Source organism: Oncorhynchus gorbuscha, linkage group LG02 (assembly GCF_021184085.1).
Source record: "Oncorhynchus gorbuscha isolate QuinsamMale2020 ecotype Even-year linkage group LG02, OgorEven_v1.0, whole genome shotgun sequence".
Taxonomy (NCBI): Eukaryota; Metazoa; Chordata; class Actinopteri; order Salmoniformes; family Salmonidae; genus Oncorhynchus; species Oncorhynchus gorbuscha.
Window position 1 is genome coordinate 80,462,797 of NC_060174.1, and position 15,310 is coordinate 80,478,106.

At 41.4% G+C, this 15,310-nt stretch overlaps 1 pseudogene; it reads right to left on the reverse strand.

The window, feature by feature from the left end:
- Positions 1-2,369: 2,369 nt before the first annotated feature.
- LOC123990712 overlaps positions 2,370-15,310 on the reverse strand; it is a 43,601-nt pseudogene continuing 30,660 nt past the window's right edge.

The window sequence follows — 15,310 nt, forward strand, 5'->3', positions numbered from 1 at the left end:
AAAGCCGCATACAAACATGTCTCTTTTTGCTTTCTTGAATAAGGCAGCTTCGAAATGCAGGTGTTTCATCATCCTAGTGCTTTCTGTGGTGGTGGGGCAGCCAGTGAAAAATAAGAAGCGTAGGGTTGGTAATGTTCTCTAGTTGCACCGTAGATTGGTTCAGTGTTCTGTCACTCATGTGGACACTACGTCACCGCAAAATCTACGTGGAGAGCTCAAAGATTCAAGCCCTTTGGGTGCTACCATAGAGTTGCATTAGAAGTGCCCATTCAAGAAGGCTCAAGGTCATTGGCCACAGATAAAATGACGTCAAATCACGTTATATCTACCATAGTGTTGATTGGACTGATAATGTCAACATCATACTTTCAACATATTAGCTCGCAAGCTAGCATTCATCATCATATATCAAGTCGATTATCTACTGGCAAATCCTTTACAATCCTTGTCATATGAAGAGAAATTATAGATAAAATGTATCGGTGCTCATCGGCCATTGGACATAAACATTACACAAGTTTGAAATGGCAAATTCCACAATGAGTGGTTTGGAAGGAATCAGTGGCTAACTGCAAGCATTACAAAGCAATCACTAGCCTGCTATTCAGTAGAGTGGGTGTGTGGTCCAAGTCTGGGTTTAAGGGTCTCTTTTCCAAGCTTAAAATGATAAACATTCAACATTGGCCATGCTGTCAATCCAGCATGACTTCTGCCTCATTCAAAACAACTGGAAACTCAGAACTGGGAAATCTCAGAATTCAGTGAGTTCAAGACAACTGGGAACTCAGAAAAAACGAGCTCCAACTGGGAAAATGTGTTTTGAATGGTCATCCAACTCTGAATTTCTAGTCGGGAACTCAGACCTATTTCTAGAGCTCTGACCTGTCATCATGATTCAGTTCCCAGTTGAGTTCCCAGTTGTCTTGGAAGCACCATCAATCTAGAGAATGCCAGACTTTGATGACAAAATTTGCACACCAACGACCGTTGCACCATCTTCCTCTTCACATGAGCACAACAAGGTGAGTCCAAAAATGTATTGTATGCTGCTGCATAAGTGATGCAATATGCCAGGGAGATACTAAGAAAGTAATACTAAGTGTATGTTGTGTAGTAAGATGTTAGTAGTCCATGTGCCTCACCCTAATCATTTGGTCCCTTTTCCCCCCTAACTTTGCCTACTGTTCTGACTTGGTGGTACATATTTAGCCTATAGCCTGTTTTAGAGAAATGTAATCATTGAATATTGTAAGAGCTTTCATTGTCTGCATATATACCCCCTTTATTTATCCTACAGTTCAGACTTGGTGTACAGGGAGAATAACATAGGCATTTCTTATGTTCTGAATTCAAAAGTGCTGAACAAATAGTTATTGACTACATCCGTCATTGCTCGCTCATGTCTTAATTTGTAATGGTCTGATCTGTTTCACCCGTCTTTGTGATTGTCTCCACCAATCTCCTGGTGTCACCCATTTTCCCAATTAGTCCCTGGGCATTTACTCCTGTGTTCTCTGTTTGTCTGTTGCCAGGTCGTCTTGTCAAGTCAACTGGCGTGTTTTTTTTCAGTGCTCCTGATTTTGTCCTTATCTCCGTTTTTGTAGTCCTCCCGGTTTTGACTCTTGCCTGCCCTGACTCTGACTCTAACCTTTGTCACCGTTATAGTGCAATTAATGTATTGTTTAGTGTTGTGTAGTGGCTTTGCTGGCATGCATCTAAAACATGTTTTGGGAGTTTTCCCCACCAAGATTTACATGCTAAAATTGCCAATGTGTATGTATGGTGAATTATTTTGTTAATAAAAGCTGTGCCTATATTGTTACATGTCAAATTGTCCTATTCTTACAAGAAGAGTTTACAAACCCACATATAACAATGTTCAATGTTTTAATTTCGGAACAAATAATAAATATACAAATCCTTCTGAAAAACTGAAACATCTTTGTCGTCTCTGGTCACTGAACCACAGGACTGAGTAAAATGTATCTTACCTTTACAGTTCCCTTTCAGCAGGCAGCACCATAGGGTGACTGACTTGTCTTATAATAAAAGGAGAGTCTAAAACTAAAGTCAATGAACAGATGCACATTCTCTGGCAACATATTAAGAACACGTACGCAGTCACAAACAAATGCAACGTAGGTTAACAGATTTTCTGAAAGAGAAGCACACCAGACGTCCAGAAGAACAGCACAATGACCTAAAAGCCATAAAATAATCTTCAGACATGCAGATAGACTGGAGGAGACCATGCAGCAGCAGTAGGCTTTGGCTTTTAAACATCTTTCCCCAGGATGTGTTTTAGCAGCTTGGTCTTAGATGGTTCTGCAAGGCTTTGAGTCTGTTTCAGTGACCTGTTGGGTTGAGCTCTACGTGTCTGTTTTGGGATTGGTAAAGCTGTCCTGCTGGGACAGTCCCATGGCATGACTGAGGTAAGCCACCAGGATATGCTTACACTGACACAGGAGGAGGAATTTTAGGAATTTTAGCTAGCTTATTAAATATAATGCTTTGGAGCCATGAGAGTGTGCCGCTTTTCTTTTCTGTGTGTCACAAACAGAATTCAACTTCAGGCAAGTTTGCAGATACACTTATCATCATCATGATTAATATATGTATGACTCATTTGTTTTTAACTTACGGTTATTAAATATATAAAAAATGTAATAACCACAATGTCAGTATTTGTCATACCAATGTAATAAGGTAGGAAGAATGTATTATATTCCCCAAACACATTTGGCAAAAATAAGTTCCATCATCTCAGGGATATTTTTCAGAGTAACAGTTCAGTACACAGTGGTCTCTCTCATGCTGGTCTGCGGTCCTGGAGCCGGGAGCCTGGGCTTTCAAGGTCTGTAGACTGTCCAGGCAGTACACTCCATGTGAAACCCCCAGTGGCCCACTAGGGTGCCCTAGTTCTGTTTGATAGACGTAGACCAATGATGCGGGTGATGACGCGGTCTACAGTGAGACTGTGGCCCTGCCCCTGGTCTGGCCCTGATTTGCCCTAACTGACCCATGACAGGGTCACAATGACGATGACAAGGTCTGCAGTGTCCTTAAAACAACACAGACTGCTCTGGCTCTATGTGGGTGAGAGGGGGAGAAGTGTGGTCAACCTCACTGTGAGGTATGGATATACAGTATTCTGTTTTTAGGGATATATTCAGAGGCAGCTGAGGGTTGATGGGATTTTGGGGTCTTTTTGGTTTTGGGCTCCTGGGTGTCATATGGGATGGACATGTTTTAATGAGATGTAAAAAGAACCCTAGTGCCAGTGTCTTGCTAATAATGATCCAATAAGGATCTATTTTATCTCATGAACATCAGTCTAAGAATATAAGACTATGATTGACCCTTTAGTCTCTTGCTGCTTTCTGTTTCTCAGGTTGATTTTAGCATTGTCACTCTAGGGATTGGAGTTGTCCTTATTCAAGGTGTAGCTCGTAGCCCACATAGTTTTGTAGCAAGTAGAAACCCTAAATCAAAGATGAAACCTGACCAAAATATCCCCTGTCTGCTCAGTGCTACTGTTATACAGATTAACATGTGAGCACTTTCTGGGAGGGAGTAACCCTGAAAGTTTGAATTCCGCATCTTGTCTTGCTCAGGATCTATGCATTACCCAAGACATAGAGCATGATCCGACGAGGTGGTGTGTGTGTGTGTTTGTGTTTGTTTGTGTGTGTGTGTGTGTTAGTGAATACCTAGGATAGGATAAGTAATCCTTCACACCCCCCCCTTTAAGATTTAGATGCACTATTGTAAAGTGACTGTTCCACTGGATGTCATAAGGTGAATGCACCAATTTGTAAGTCGCTCTGGATAAGAGCGTCTGCTAAATGACTTAAATGTAAATGTAAATGTTGTATGATGTCTTTGTAGTTTATGGCTGTATGTTCTATTAATATATGACTACGTTATTATTGCTCTGTGCTCACCAGCAGGCTCTCGTTCTTACTGAGCACGGTGTAAGTGAAGGCTGGGCAGGGGCAGTAGTGACAGGAGGTGTAGCAGGTGCACCACTGAGAGCATCTTTACTGGCTGCATCAGCGCCTTGTATGGTAACTGCTTGTCATCCAATCGCATGGCCCAGTACATCACTGTGGCTGAGCTCCCTGACATCCAGGACCTCCATACCAGGCGGTGTCAGAGGAAGGCCCTAAAAATGGTCAAAGACACCAGCCAACTAAGTCATAGACTGTTCTATCTGCTACCGCATGACAAGCGGTGCTGATGCACCAAGTCTGGAACCAACAGGACCCTGAACAGCTTCTACCCCCAAACCATAACACTGCTAAATAGTTAACCAAATAGCTACCCACTGGATTCGAACCAGGGTGTCCATATTGACGCCTCAACTACTGAGTTGGAGTGCCTTAGACCGCTACAGACACAGTAACAAAAACAACAAGTAGGAGTCAAAGACAGGCAGAGCTGGAAAAATCACAGGTGTCCTGGACTGTGGATTTATGCAAACAAGGAAATAAACAACCATGGAAAGATTCTATGAATCATCACAGTGTTGTAGAAGAGAGAGAATGTCTTGTGTCTCTAGTAAGTACTTGATCGAACAAAGTTTTCCAAAAATGATGTGAATTCTGTTCGTACTTATACTGCCTTTGTCTGCCAGTGATAACAGCTTGAGTCAATTCCACACATGTTCACAACAGCTGAGGAAGGAGCTCTGAAAACGGTCGATCAGTAGAACAGGTTGAGGAATGAGGTGAAACAAGCTCCCACTGACCTCATCTCATCCTTATCTCACCAATCCCTGAGCTCCTCCAAAGAGCCTTAACACATCCTGCTAACTTCACCCCAAGTGGTGAGGGTAGGCAACATCACCCCCGCCACGCTGACCCTTAACACGAGGGCCCCACAGGGATGTGTGCTTAGTTCCTTCCTGTACTTCCTGTTCACCCACTACCGCGTGGTCATGCACGACTCCAACACCATCATTAAGTTTGCTGATGACACAACGGTGGTAGGCCTGATCACCGGCGGCGATGAGACAGCCTACAGGAAGGAGGTCAGTAACCTGGCATTGTGGGGCCGGAACAACCACCTCTCCCTTAACGTAACTAAGAACAAGGAGCTGATCGTGGACTACAGGAAACGGGAGGGGGCAAGGACACCCCCAGCCACATCGACGGGGCTGTAGTGGAGCAGGTCGAGAGCTTCAAGTTCCTCGGTGTCGACAGCACCTCTTCCCCCTCCGGAGGTTGAAAAGGTTTGGCATGGACCCTCAAATCCTCAAGATGTTCTACAGCTGTACAATTAAGAGCGTATTGACTGGCTTCATCACTGCTTGGTATGGCAATAGCACTGCCTCGAACACTACCTTGATCGCTACAGAGGGTGGTCAGGACAGCCCAGCACATCACTGGATCTGAGCTCCCTGCCATCTTGGACCTCTATATCAGGTGGTGTGAAAGGATGGACCAGAAAATAGTTAAAGACTCCAACCACCCAAGCCATGGACTGTTCTCTCTGCTTCCGCACAGCGAGCGCTACCAGTGCATTTAGTCTGACACCAACAGGCTCCTGAACAGCTTCTATCCCCATGCCATAAGACTGCTAAATAGCTAACTAAATAGCAAACAAAATGGCTACACGGACAATCATGTTGACTTTTGTATTTTATTCTTATTTTTGCACCGTCTCCATTCACACTCACAGGGCCCTACACACTATGCACACTGACACTCCAACACACATACAAACACTAATCCATTATTTGCTCACACACACACATCCATTTATACTGACTCTACACACACACCCACAAACAATCATCATACACACTGCTGCTACTCTGTTTATCATATATCCTGATGCCGAGTCACCTTACTACACATTTCTACCTCTATCGATCCAGTATCCCTGCACATTGTAAATATGGTATTGTAACTGACCTTGTATATAGTATGCTTACTTACATTATTGTGTTCTTCTTATTTCTTGTTTGTATATATTGTGTTTTTTTGTTCTACCTTGTTATTTGTATTATTAGATTGATAGATTACTGCATTGTTGGGGTTAGAGCTTGCAAGAAAGGCATTTCACTGTACTTGTCCATGTGTCATTAAACCTTGGGGCTTGTTCAGGATGATAGGAATAAATGTATGGTGTAGAGCAAATATGATTGTCCGTCAGATAGAATATGGAATTGTGTCAGGTCTGTTCATTCTATTTTTACCTGAAACATCCACAATGTTTTACATCACTAAATACACCCCCGGTGTCTGGAAGAGGGAGCATGTTAAACATCTATTGGATTTAAAAGTGGTGGACAGTAATCTCATAAAGCTAGCCGGGTTTCTCCAAATATTGCATATACTCCTACAAATACTGTAGCTGTAAAGTATACCTAAACTCGCATGCCAGACAACAACTCCTGGCCATACCAGACACTTAGTCCATACTCAGTGGTGGAAAGAGTACTCAATGTCATACTTGAGTAAAAGTATATATACCTTAATAGAAAGTTACTCAAGTAAAAGTAAAAGTTACCAAGTAAAATACTACTTGAGTAAAAGTCTAAAAGTATTTGGTTCTAAATATACTTAAGTATCAAAAGTAGAAGTTAAAATATAAATCATGTCAAAGTCCTTATATTAAGCAAAGCAGACGGCATCATTTTCAGGTTTTTAAATGTATGGATAGCCTGGTGCACACTCCAACATTCAGACATAATTTACAAATTATGCATTTATGTTTAGTGAGCCCGCCAGATCAGAGGCAATAGAGATGACCACGTATTCTCTTGATATGTGTGTGAATCGGACCATTTTCCTGCCCTGCTAAGCATTCAAAATGTAACGAGTACTTGTGGGTGTCAAGGAAAATGTAAGGAGTAAAAAGTACATTATTTTCTTTAGGAATGTAGTGAAGTAAAAGTTGTCAGAAATATGAATAGTATAGTACAGATACCCCAAAGTACAAAGTATTTCTACTTAAGTACAAAGTATTTCTACTTAAGTACTTTATGCCACTGTCCATATTTTGTGACGGACTCCAGCCCCATTCTGAAGATGACGCATGAGGGCATTAATTCAGAAGATTACACAGCCTCGTCACCACAACTAATGACTCTCAACATGGCAGAAACAGGCTCCATTTGTTATGCAGGTGAATGAGGACCCAAAAGCGACTTGGCGAAAACAGAGTCTTTATTCCAGTAAAGGAAATAGGCAATACTCCTGGACAATCAGAGCAGAAAACAAAACATAAAAAACTTAATTCCACTCGTAGTGACGAGGACAGACTGGAGACTCGACCATTAACTGTAGGTTGCCTCGGGAAGGCACCGACCGTAGCAGACTCAGACACCTGCTCACACGCAGCATCTGAGGGAAACAAGACACGACAGGGCGAGACAAAGACACAGCACGGCGAACAATATACAAGGATCCGACAGGACAGAAACGGAAAACAAGGGGAGAAATAGGGACTCTAATCAGAGGGCAAGATACGGAACAGGTGTGAAAAGACTAGATGATTGAGTAGGGGAATAGGAACAGCTGGGAGCAGGAACGGAACGATAGAGAGAGGAGAGAGAGGGAGGGAGAGAGAAAAAGGGAACGAACCTAATAAGACCAGCAGGGGGAAACGAACAGAAGGGAAAGCAAAATGACAACACAATATAAGACAAAACATGACACCATTATTCACAGTCGTGTAGTCCCTTCCTAGTGACCTACAAAATAAAACACCTCATTCATTGAAATGTTACAAACAAGTTACTCCGCAGGGACAATTCCATGGAGTCCATTTAAAAAGTGACAAAAGCAGAGTAACGAGACTGAAAACCACCCAGCTGAGAGCACTGGAGGTGAGACTGTAACCGTGGTGTGTATTCGTTCACTCCCCCTCAAGGATTTAAGAGCATTAAATCCGTTTAGCATTGAAACAAACTTGAGAGAGGCATGGCTACTATCAGTTGTGCCACTTGGACAGCCAACAAAAGAGAGAACATCTAGCCCTTGTTTAACACTGTGGACTACCACCATGAACAACACCATGACATTCAACGTTGTGCCACTTGGACAGCAGTGTTAATTTCTCTTTGTTTAACACTGACTAAATTGCCCCATATAACAATGCCGGTATGGTAGACAGTCCATCTACAAACCAACTCAATGCTTTTACAGTAGTTGAGGGGGAGTGAACAAGTGCACACTTCAAGGAGAAATTTGGCCTGACATATTGTTAGGTTCTAATTCTCAGTGTAAAAAACTAATCGGACATTATGAAAGTTTAACCAAGTTTATTCTTCCCAGAGGATCAATACAGCTGCATTAGACAAAAAACATGTTCACACAAGCACTGATATTTAACCGTTCCTCCTAAGCGGAGTCTCCTCCTACACATCTGTACAAGCATTGTTCTTTACTGCTAGGCACTAGTGATATGGGCCATAAACGTCTATTTCTCCCTTAACGCTACCTGACCTGATCTCGACCCCCTTCATCAGTAATACATGGCTCTCTCCCCTTATCAATGCCTGCCATGTGACCTGATATAATGTAAACGTTATACATTACCCTCGCTCCCTCAGTGACATGAATAAGTATATTTCATATTCTCAGAACCCAGCAGTATGAAGGACTGGCCATACAAGATACCTTGGCAAACAAAACTACCATCTGTGTAACTGAAACCAGGGAAATGAAAAGAAAGGATAGCAGATGAAAAAAAAGAGGAGAAGGGAGTCTCATTTATCAACCTCTTGTTTATGTAAAACAAACTCATGAGAGAGGCAACATGGCTACTATCAGTTAGTATCCCACACTAGAACTATAGGAGCCTCTAGCCAGGGCTAACAAGGTAATACAGACACTGGACTGTAGGCTACTGTCTGACTAGGGATTCTGCAGCGAGGCATTTTAACGAGAGAACATAAAACACACTGTCAATAGCCCTGGTTTCCATTTGGAGGGTTGCCAAATATGAGAAAAATAGGATGCAGGTGCTGTGGAAATCCTCCACCACCATGAACAACACCATGACATTCAACGTTGTGCCACTTGGACAGCAGTGTTAATTTCGTCAACAAAACTCTTTGTTTAACACTGACTAAATTGCCCCAGAAAAAACTATAACTAAACAAAAACTATTTGTGACTAAAATCTGACTACTAAGGGGACTGGAAAAAACTACACCGGGCACATACAGCCTCCATCAGCTGGTGAACTACAGGGGAGCAAGCGATGAGTGTGGGCAGGCAGGCAGACAGGCTCCGTTCCAGCTCCGTCTCCGATTATACACATGCGACTCTTGCTTCCCCATAGCTAACCAGTTACCACCATCATTCTAGTTAGCTACCCTTTGCTTGGTTAAGAAACCCAAGCTGCTTTATGAAATAAAAAAACAATAGCAACATTAAGTTTAATAGTAAAAACCGTCTAGTTATGTTTCTCTACCTTGAGTATAGAAAATGTGTCTGTCTTTGTATTTGTAGTCTCGCTAAACCCTACCATTTTCCCCACTGAATTTCATAGCCAGGTTCTGTAGCCAATGTACAAGTCAAGTCTCCTACTTTTCCTCAGAGAAAACAGCTTGAGAGATTACCGTTCAGAAGATATGACCCATAATACAGGCGCTACATTTTTTTCTTTCTATCGTGCATTGGTGGGCCGCATTTTACATTAAAAAAGCATATCGCAGGCTGTTCTAAAACTAGGCTACTTGTGGACCAGACCGTTAATCACTTGTTTAGGTTACATCTTGTAATCCCTAACAACCTGGGGCGTGTTCAGTAGAACGCAACGTTTTGGAACGTTCAGAAAGAAATATACTATGTAGAACAAACATGCCTCTCTGACATGTTGAATATGAAATAACCTTGGCTCTATTCATGGAATGCAACGTTTGAGAACATTTTGCAACTGAACGTGGCCCTGGTAATATTACCAGTGGCCTATATGCAAACATTTGGTGGCACAGAAAGAAAAAGGCAAACAATTTATTGACTAAATTCTTCTTGCCACTACACTATATCTAACTGGTTAAGATAATGCCAAGAGTGTGCAAAGCTGTCATCAAGGCAAAGTGTGGCTACTTTGAAAAATCTCAAATATATGTTTTGTTTAACACTTTTTTGGTCACTACATGATTCCATATGTGTTTTTAATAGTTTTGATGTCTTCACTATTGTTATGCCATGTAGAAAATAGTACAAATAAAGAAAAACTCTAGAATGAGTAGGTGTGTCCAAACTTTTGACTGGTACTGTATATTTATCATATTTATACTTTTGGGAAGAGAATAGGATGGTATGATGACAAATATGTTGGTAGGACAAGGCTATGTATGTTTGTGCACATGGAAATCAGGGATTTATGTTTACTATGGGTTAATGATCCAATACAAATATGATGTGACTAAAATTAAAGGGCATTTAGTTGACTAAATTGGCCCACTGTTTTTGTCATTTTGACAGTAACTAGACTAAATAATTATTCAAATGACAAAAATGTGACTAGGCTTACGATTTTTTTAAAGACTAACAAAATTAACACTGACAATTAACCCAGGTTGCGTTGTTGTATTGCCCATTATAATTGACATGTTGATTAAAATCCCCCAGAGATCAAAGTTCAATTCAAATAAAGGACAAAGTATTCCTTCCTGGCTAAGAACTCAGTGGAGAAGAGAAATAAAAGGTCTTTCACTACTGAATCAAAGGAAACCTTGAATCTCAACTGCCCAAATATGGTGTGCCCTCCCCCTGAGACCACAAAACAAGGCACCCTAACCTAAATGAAGACCAGGTTATCCCAAACACAAACACCCATACACTTTTGCACTCAGGGGCAGCAGGTAGTCTAGCGGTTAAGAGCATTGGGCTAGTATCTGAAAGGTCGCTGGTTCGATTCCCCGAGCTGACTTGGTGAGCAATGTCTTAAATGTAAAAAATATAATGAAATGTATTTCCATGGGACCGGCCAAGGCCAATCAGAGATGCTGAAGCTTCTAAAGCATTAGAGTAATTGAAAACCAGCTCACATTTGGGTATTTTTTATCCTCTGTTGGCATTTCAGAATGTACTACTGTTAAGCTCTGGCCACAAAGCCAAGGGGTAGGCCCAACATAAAACCACACTTAAACGCTCCTGGTATTCTCCTTCCACTGTTTGGCAGGTGTACAAGTTATCCTAACAGGGGACTCCACAGTCAGCAAGACTGCAAATCAAGCACGAGCTACTTCAATCTCAGCAAATGACATGAACATGAGATTCAGCTCCAGTGTGACTAGAGTTGGCTTCTCTATTTTTATGGAAATGCTGGGTTCTCGCAGCACTACTTAGAGGGAAGCCATCATGTGCCAGAGAGCTCAGAGGTTTGGAGGGACGGCTTTGTCATCAGTCCATCAGTGCCAGCCCCAATGATCAGTTACAACCCATCAGGGAGGACTATAGAGGACTGTAGTTGTTTGTGGGAAGTCACGACAGGCACAGGGCCAATGATACATCTTACGCAAGGCTTCAGACTGCATCATAACTTTGAATTGTTGGGCTAGATTTGTCATAAAGGGGTGAAATGTCTGCCTTTGAGCGTTAAATCAGTCATATTTCAACCAAACGTGGTAAATATTTAACCACATTTAAGGCCTCAAACTATAACCACATGATCCATGTAAAACTTTATTGCAGGAAGGAAAGAGGAAAAGTGACAAAAACTCAAGTCAGCAGATTCAACACGTGCATGAATCTGCAAACTGTTAACTTTCCTTTTAAAGCAATAAACGGACTTTTTTAAAGTCACTGAGGGCCACACTGATTACATTTCAACAGGAAGGATGGTTTGGAAAAGCAAAGGCTGAGTGGGTGAAATGATAACACAATTGGAGAGCTGCTGCTACTGCCTAGGGTTTACACAGAGCCAATATCCAGGGACTAAGATTTGGTGAGGACTCATCAGCAACACCCCCCAACACCCCCCTCAACCCCCCTCTCTACCCTGTAGCCCCATAGACTACATTAATGGGGAGACAGAAACATAATTAGAGACATAGGGGCCTGAGCAAAGGTACAAACGGAGCAGCTGCACCCCCCACTTTCAAAGTAGGGGTGCAAAAATCCTTCTTTAACCTGTCTACTCCCCCTGCATCTACACTGATTGAAGTGGTTTGAACAACTGACATCAATAAGGGATCATAGCTTTCACATGGATTCATCTGGTCAGTCTACATCATGGAAAAGGCAGGAATTCTTAACGTTTTGTATACTCAGTGTATAGTATATAATAATGATCAGATTGCATTTTGCACCCCCTTACCCCGTTGCTCCCAAGCCACTGTCTTGGTTCAGTGCAGTTAGAAAGCACTAATGGCACCACTGGTGTTTAAATTAAAAAGCACCTGCAAAGTAAAATTGGTTAACTATAGTTGAAGTCGGAAGTTTACATACACCTTAGCCAAATACATTTAAACTCAGATTTTCACAATTCCTGACATTTAATCCTAGTAAAACTTCCCTGTCTTAGGCCAGTTAGGATCACCACTTCATTTTAAGAATTTGAAACGTCAGAATAATATTAGAGAGAATGATTTATTTCAGCTTTAATTTCTTTCATCACATTCCCAGTGAGTCAGAAGTTTACATACACTTAATTAGTATTTGGTATCATTGCCTTTAAATTATTTAACTTGGGTCAAAAGTTTTGGGTAGCCTTCCACAAGCTTCCCACAATAAGTTGGGTGATTTTTGGCCCCATTCCTCCTGATAGAGCTGGTGTAACGGAGTCAGGTTTGTCGGCCTCCTTGCTCACACACGCTTTTTCAGTTCTACCTACAAATTTTCTATGGGAGTGAGGTTAGGGCTTTGTGATGGCCACTCCAATGCCTTGACTTTGTTGTCCTTAAGCCATTTTGCTACAACTTCGTAAGTATGCTTGGGGTCATTGTCCATTTGGGGACCCATTTGCGACCAAGCCTTAACTTTAACTGATGTCTTGAGATGTTGCTTCAATATATCCACATAATTTTGCTTCGTCATGATCCCATCTATTTTGTGAAGTGCACCAGTCCCTCCTGCAGCAAAGCACCCCCAAAACATGATGCTGCCACCCCCGTGCTTCATGGTTGGAATGGTGTTCTTCGGCTTGCAAGTGTACCCCTTTCTCCTCCCAACATAACGATGGTCATTATGGCCAAATAGTTCCATTTTTGTTTCATCAGACCAGAGGACATTTCTCAAAAAATAACTATCTTCATCCCCATGTGCAGTTGCAAACCATAGTCTGGCTTTTTTTATGGCTGTTTTGGAGCAGTGGCCCCTTTCTTGCTGAGCAGCCTTTCAGGTTATGTCGATATAGGACTCGTTTTACTGTGGATACAGGTCCTTCACAAGGTCCTTTGCTGTTGTTCTGGGATTGATTTGCACTTTTCGCACCAAAGTACGTTCATCTCTAGGAGACAGAACATGTCTCCTCCTTGAGCGGTATGACGGCTGCATGGTCCCATGGTGTTTATACTTGCGTACTATTGTTTGTGCAGATGAACGTGGTAACTTCAGGCGTTTGGAAATTGCTCCACAGACTTGTGGAGGTCTACAATTTTTTTCTGAGGTCTTGACTGATTTCTTTTAGTTTTCCCATGATGTCAAGCAAAGAGGCACTGAGTTTGACGGTAAGGCCTTGAAATACATCCACAGGTACACCTCCAATTGACTCAAATGATGTCAGTTAGCCTATCTGAAGCTTCTAAAGCCATCATTTTCTGGAATTTTCCAAGCTGTTTAAAGGCACAGTCAACTTAGTGTATGTAAACTTCTGACCCACTGGAATTGTGATACAATGAATTATAAGTGAAATAATCTGTCTGTAAACAATTGTTGGAAAAATTACTTGTTTCATGCAAAAAGTAGATGTCCTAAACAACTTGTCAAAACTATCATTTGTTAACAAGACATTTGTGGAGGGGTTGAAAAACGAGTTTTAATGACTCCAACGACTCCAATGACTCCAACGTATGTAAACGTCTGACTTCAACTGTATTTTGTTGTGCTACAGTATTGTTACATTTAGAAGAAGAAAAACATGTTCGATGGTGTTGCTACATACAGTACCAGTCAAAAGGTTGGACACCCCGACTCATTCGAGGGTTTTTCTTTATTTTTAGTATTATTGACATTGATAGTGAAAACATCAAAACTTTGAAGTAACAGATATGGAATAATGTAGTAACCAAAAACATGTTAAACAAATCTAAATACATTTTATATTTGAGATTCTTGAAAGTAGCCACCCTTTGCCTTGATGACAGCTTTGCACAGTCTTGGCATTCTCTCAACCAGCTTCATGAGGTGGTCACCTGAAATGCATTTCAATTAACAGGTGTGCCTTGTTAAAAGTCCATATTATGCAAGAACAGCTCAAATATACAACGAGAAACAACAGTCCATCATTTCTTTAACCTCTAGGCTAGGGGGCAGTATTTTCACGTCCGGATGAAAAGTGTGCCCAAAGTAAACTGCCTGCTACTCAGGCCCAGAATAGTATATGTATATTATTAGTAGACTTGGATAGAAACACTGATGTTTCAGATATAACAGAACTTATTTGGCAGGCAAAACCCCGAGGACAAACCATCCAGAAGAAAAAAAACATTTGAGGTCACTCTTTTCAATGGGTTTTCTTTGTGGATCTATATTTGCTTGCAGTGCAAGCACTTGCTTGCAGTTCCTATCGCTTCAACTAGATGTCAACAGTCTTTAGAAATTGGTTGATGTTTTTCCTTTGAGAAATGAAGAAGTAGGGTTGTTCAGAATGAGGGGTGAGTCTAGTGTACTGTTGTGGTTGGGGCGCGCGAACTGAAAGCTCGCTCCACAATGTTTTTATCCGCTATTGAACGCAGTTTATCCCGTCTTAAATTGTAGAGATTATTTGCTTTAAGAAATACCTTAAGTTGTATTAGGAAAGTTGTTTGAAATGTTTGGACAAAGATTACAGGTAACTTATTAGATATTTTGTAGTCATGTTGCGCAATTTGGAACCTGTGTTTTTCTGGATCAAACGTGCCAAATAAATGGACATTTTGGAGATATAACGACAATTAATTTTTTTAAAGAACCATTTGTGATGTTTATGGGACATATTGGAGTACCAACAGAAGAAGCTCTTCAAAGGTAGAGCATGAATCTTATCGTTATTTTTGAGTTTTGTGTCGCGCCTGGTGTGATGAAATATGTCTTTGTTTATTTGATGGGGTGCTGTCCTCAGATAATCACATGGTTTGCTTTCTCCGTAAAGCCTTTGAAATCTGACACCGTGGCTGGATTAACAAGAAGTTATGGATGTTATGC